This window comes from Saccostrea cucullata, unplaced genomic scaffold (genome assembly GCF_032062105.1).
Source record: "Saccostrea cucullata isolate Sc308-1 unplaced genomic scaffold, CSIRO_AGI_Scuc_v1 ctg1613, whole genome shotgun sequence".
Classification (NCBI taxonomy): Eukaryota; Metazoa; Mollusca; class Bivalvia; order Ostreida; family Ostreidae; genus Saccostrea; species Saccostrea cuccullata.
This window is the reverse complement of record NW_026923498.1, coordinates 153,736-159,735: the sequence shown is the minus strand read 5'-3', so window position 1 is coordinate 159,735 and position 6,000 is coordinate 153,736. Positions and strand designations below refer to the sequence as shown.

Sequence of the window (6,000 nt, the reverse complement as noted above, 5' to 3'; positions counted from 1 at the left end):
AGACAGATTTCTTCCTCATTTGAACAAGCTTTGGCTGCATGTGGATGTTACTGTGTGATTCAGGGGTTTGAAGTAGGATTTTCCTCTTCACCAGAAAGAAGAAGAGTCAGTGAAGCACTTGTGATTAGGTAAGAAGGAAGTGAGTGTCAGGATATAGAAAGGACATCTCTATAACGGCCAGCATGTGAACCCCTCCCCCCCCCCCACCCCCCCCAACCCCAACTACCCAAGTAAAAAATGACAGGTGATTTATAGCTTTATCTTAAAGACTTTGCTTTTTATTCCTTGAACCATATTTAGGAGATTTGCTGACTAAATATATAAAAATTCAAAAGGTGTCATCTGCTTACTGAAATTAACAGATGAATCTTGATCTATGTATTAAGGGCATCTTCAAGGACAATTTTAAGTACCGGTATTACAGAGCAATAATTTATTTTCATTAGGTAAGAAGTGTTGGGGCTTGATAAGAAAAAAAATTATAGGGAACTTAAGAAAATTAGAATGTACATTTCTTTAGGAATTTTAATCTAGAATCTTATTCTCTGAAATACCTATAATCATTAAAATAATCCCTTGGCTTACAAATTTTTTTTATCTACGGTATAAAGTAATACTACGTGATAATATGCAGCCTTTTGCTACCACTGGTAAAACTTTTTAGGCACAAATATTTATATAACTTAACAACTAAGCAGAGGGTGGAGCTCTTGATTTTCCACAATAGTCCGGCCAGATGTTAGTCCAGGGTTATAATTAGTCTTCAAACGGAGAATCGTGCCGTAATTGTTTGTTTTTTCCCCATCTTTTCTCTCCACCTTCTCAAGTGTGAAATATTGCAGGTGTTTGGTATTCATTTACATTAATTAAAGACTTGCAGCACATTGAAGCATACAAGAATTAATGCAATCCATTTTTTACTTGAAAGAAATTACATACTCATGAAAAATTCATTCAATAAATCAGACATATATTCTGTCCTGTATAAATAAGCGGTATTCCTTAGAAAACCAGGAATTTCACCTTAGGGCATCATTGGCCAACTTGGTTTTCTTATTAGAATAGTAAGGTCTCTCCATTTTTTTTTTTTTTGCCGAAATCTCGCATGCTTGTTAAGCGAGATGTGACGGAAATTTGCATCTCATTAGCATATATATGCCACATAAAAATTCCCCCAAGCCTTGGCTTTAACCAGGAGAATATATTGCGGCAAGCTCTTGTTCTGCATTAATAATGTTTGCTGACAATTTTACCTCCTAATTTGTTTCCTGTATTCTAGCTGTAAAAAGACTTTATCTTCATGTGTATCTGACATACCTACTTGAATTTTTTACACAAAGAGCAAGAGCCATCTTATGCATAAAATGGCCCTGTACTTATATCAATTAATTAACTATCACCCTCTTTCCATTTTCATATATCAAAATAAAGAAGATACTTGGTGCTTTCATGTTCTATAATGGAATTTTGTTTTGAGCATCTAAATATTTGAAAACAGGCTTTGAGAAATTGCAATGTTCTTGAAATTTGCAGAAAATATGCTTATTTGACTACCTTCAGCAAAGAATTAAAATATGAGCACAGCCCACGATCCCAAAAATAAAACATGTTTTTTGATCTTCAGAAATTGGCCTTTCATTATGTATTGGCATATTTTGGATCAGAGGTTGTGCTCTATATGAAATATTGAAGAAATGCTTCAACTTTAGGTCATTTTCAAAGGAATTTACAGGATATAAGGAAAATGACGCATTTTATGACGTCATAATGCATTGACTAGATGTAAAATTACGTCACAATTAATAGATATGTGGTCACCAACAGTCCAAGTGATAAATACTGCATTTGCAACCTAATATGAGCAGTTTTGAATTTTCAGAAATTCTCAGGGCCAAATAAGGCCCAAAGTGGCTCTACCTCTTTGAAATTATTTTATGTTGGATACTATCAGCGCAAGGCATATGCATGCAAACACTCATCAAAGTTTTCAACCTCATGTCTTCTGAAAAAAGTGGTTGATTTTGCCTTGAATGCTGTAGAAAAAAAAAATTTGTTTGCAAGTACTTAGGGAAATAATTCATATACTGAAACTCACTCACAGACGAATCTTGAATAAGAAGATGACACAGATATTAGTTGGTTTACAGTACATCAAATCTGAAAGCATAATTAAATTCTTAAGAAGAGTGCTTATTGAGAATTTTACTCTGTAAATCAAGATTATAACAATAAAAGCTAGGAATTCTGTTTTTCAAGCATTGCATTTTATTGCAGAACTATGTAGTTTATAAATTTAATTTAAAAATCAGATGTTAAGGGGATGAAAACAACTGAAATTAAAATCTAAAAAAAAATTCATGTATAAAGAAGAAAGAACCTGTATGTTCATCTTGAAATTATATGTATATTAATTCAAGGGAAAGTTTTAGAAAATATTTTAATGCTGATTCCATATATTCACAAGCAAAGATCTAGTCAAGTAATTCACTTCACATGCAGGTATATGTGCTTTTGATTGGAAACATAGCGATCAAGTTTTAATTTGTAAATATCTGTTCAATAATCTGTCAGGAATTTAATTCTCTCTATCTGACAATGACAACATTGAAAGAAGGTCTCCCATTAAGATCATTCATCCCAAAGGTACACAAAAAGGAAATGTCATGGAATTGTTTGAATTGATCGTTCATTTGTAATCATTACGCCCCTCCCTACATAAATCTCTGGTGGCAGATTTTTACCTGCATGTCGACCGATTTGACCCAGAAAATTTAAAAATCATGTCAAGGTGGCTCAATCAATTAATTAACCTGTAAATTGATGCAAAAATAGAGAGACTTGCTACCATTCAATAATTGTTGTCAAATAAGTGGGGAGGGATGGGGTTTTGGGGGTTGATGCATAAGGTGATTTACGATTAATTTATTTAAACTAATACTCATTGTTTATGTCTCTGTAACATTTTGTATTGTGATACCCTAGCTGGCTTATAAAAATCTTTCCATATATATATTCATTACCTATAAAAAGTCCAACGAAAGATCCAACATATTAAGTGCCTGTCTCAGAGAAAACCATGCAAAATGGTCTAGAGGCAAGTTTCTCTGATCGCCTTCAAACTTTGTGAGCCAAATCTAGCATGCATGAATGAAAATCAAACAAATTTTTATCGGGCTAATCAAACTCGTATAAGTTTTTTTGGCCTGTTACTAAAAATAGCTCATATGCAACAAAATTACAGGTAATTTTTTATAACTTTTAGTCATATTTTGAGGAGAATTAAAATTGCAATTTTACAAATTACTTAGATATTCTTTTTTGTAGTAAAAGGATAAAGGTTAGTTATTCACAAATGCATAGTCAGAATGATTGACATCTATTTTGTCTTAGTGCAAAAAGGTCATGAAATTGGCACTTTTCCAATTTTTGGAAAAAGTGACAATTTTAGGTAGAATTGATATTACTGTAACAACTAGCGAGGATATTTGAATCCAATAAATGTTGTTGCTTATTGTTAAGGATGCTTATGTTCACAAAATATGAAAAAACTGTCGTTGGCAAATATAAATTTTAGAAAATATTTATAGTCAAAGTTTGTTAAATTTTGAAATCAAAAATTTTAAAAATACAGTAAACGCTAGTCATAAAGTGCCTAAAAACTTTTCCAAAAATATAAAAAATAAATAATATCTGGATTTTTTTTATATCATTTTTTCAGAATTTAGACATACATAGCTCACAAATCAATAAATAAGGACTGAATCCAAAGAAAAACATCATAAAAGGGGGGGGGGAGATTTTATGAATTCCTTATAAACCATTACATGGATAACGTAAAAGCCTTAAATTCAATTACCTTTTATACACATTTGCTAGATAGTTACAAAAATGAATACATCATTCATCATACTAGTCATTCGATCAACATATTCATTTGAGTATTAAGGGGACGACTATTAGATTATGAGTTGGGTTGGGGGGTGGGGGGGCTGGCAGATTTTGGAAATAAGTAATCTGTCCTCCACTGCAAAGAAAATAAATAATCTGACCTTGAATGATGATATTCAAATATTGTGAAAAATACCTTGATTATTTCAGTGTCATTTAACCTCGCAATCTTCAATTCACCATTTTTTTTTTGGCGCTCTTCGCTCGCCATTTTAGAACCAAATACCGGTAGTATTAATAAAATGAGATAAAAAAAAAACTTGTGCACGTAACACAATGGCCAATTGCATCAATCCGATTGGCAATGTTTTTATATAAATGTGAGAAGAAAGAAAATGCATGTATGACCATGATGACCACTACCACAAGCATAATTGATAAGACAATACTTGCGGTACAGACTGGATACTGTACTAGTAGTCAGTTTATCTACTTAACAATGTGCACTCAGTTGGTGTGATAAATCACTTAAATACAAGTCAATTCTTATGCACCGCAAAAAATAAATTTTCTTGTCAAAGAATTATACCTAGCTATGTTCATATAACCCCCCTTTTTTTTAAATCACTGGCAAATTTAAGGGGGGCGAGGGGGCGCATCCCCCCTCCTTAAAATTGTCACAGTATGATAATAATATTAATAATGCCATACTTTGGTACAATGCCACTATTTTTGTGCCTAATTTTACTCTTAAAATACACGAAAACCCAAGAGCTTCCGGGGCTACTTTTGTGCCTAGTTTGACTCTTAGAATACACAAAACACCAGTAGCTTTCGGGGGCCCCCCACAGGGCTTCGTCCTGGACTAGGGGCCTTTGGATTTCAAAATTTAACAAACCTTGTCTATCAGAAGTTATCCACCCACCCCACCCACCCCCAATCACAAATCCTGTATCCGCCAATGATAATCACTTGTTGCTTTCAATTTATCAAGGTACCTTAAGACATTTAAGAAGAAAATAAAAATCTGTCCTCGATACTCTGGAAAATAAAGGATCTTCCCTTGACTGGCATGAAAATAAATAATCTGTCTCAACAAAATTTGCCAGCCCCCCCCCCCCCCCCCCTTCAGAATCAAAAAGTCATCCCCTAAGAAGAAACAATTTCTACAAATTTCCAATTTCATCGATACAAACATTGAGATATTTCAGACAACTTCTTTTTTATTTTTACTGGGGGAGGTGCAATGACTTGATTTTTTTTTTTTAACGAATGAGACAATACGTACACTCTCTTCTTTGTGAGCTATTCAACTCAACTTGAATTCTTCTGCCATTAAACACGATCTGCACAATTTACTGTTCTCTCACATTCTTCATACTTTGAAATGAAATATTATTGTAAATTTCAAGGGCAAAGGTATTTACATGTATCATAATTAATTGTCCCCCGCTTAAGGTCATACGCAACGTAGTTTGAATATTATTGGGTTCTTCCCTGGAGTTGAAGAGTTCCACTAAATGAAGGACTTGTGTGCAATGCTTTACATGTCTACATACAAATTTATACACCTCTTCTTAAACAAATTTGATGGGAAAAAAATCTGGAATTTATGTTTTGTAATTTTTGTATATTTTTCTTTGAATAAAGCTAAAATTTTCATAATATGATATCTTCCCAAAAACTCTGGTAATGCATGTTGATTTTTTGCCTGTGAACATCTGATGTCAATATAATCTTTAATTAAGAATATCTTGAAAAGTTATCAGTAGATAAATTACGTTGCGAATGTCCTTAAAAAGTGGAGGATATTAATTTGGGTCTGTCTGTCCGTCTTTCTGTCTGTCTGTAACGCCTTTGTTTCCACACGATATCTCGAGAACCCTTTTAACTTTTTACAATTAAATTTTACAGAACAACTCCCTGTGGCCGAAGGAATTACCCTATTGGTTTTGAAGTCAAACGTTCGAAGTTCATGGTTGTAAATTTATACATTTTGTCTGTGTTTAACACTATCCTTTTCGGGCGATATTTCAAGAAGATTTTGAGCTTTTGCAAAACTCCCTAGGACCTCTCTCACCCTTCTCAAAGTCCCCCCCCCCCCCCCGTTTG

At 33.4% G+C, this 6,000-nt stretch overlaps 1 protein-coding gene across 1 annotated transcript in view; it reads left to right on the top strand.

The window, feature by feature from the left end:
- LOC134264159 (angiomotin-like) overlaps positions 1 to 6,000 on the top strand; it is a 28,411-nt gene continuing 22,411 nt past the window's right edge. The window contains exon 1 of the mRNA XM_062746460.1: positions 1 to 128. The gene's annotated coding sequence lies outside the window, so the exon portion shown is untranslated. The remainder of the gene's footprint in view (positions 129 to 6,000) is intronic.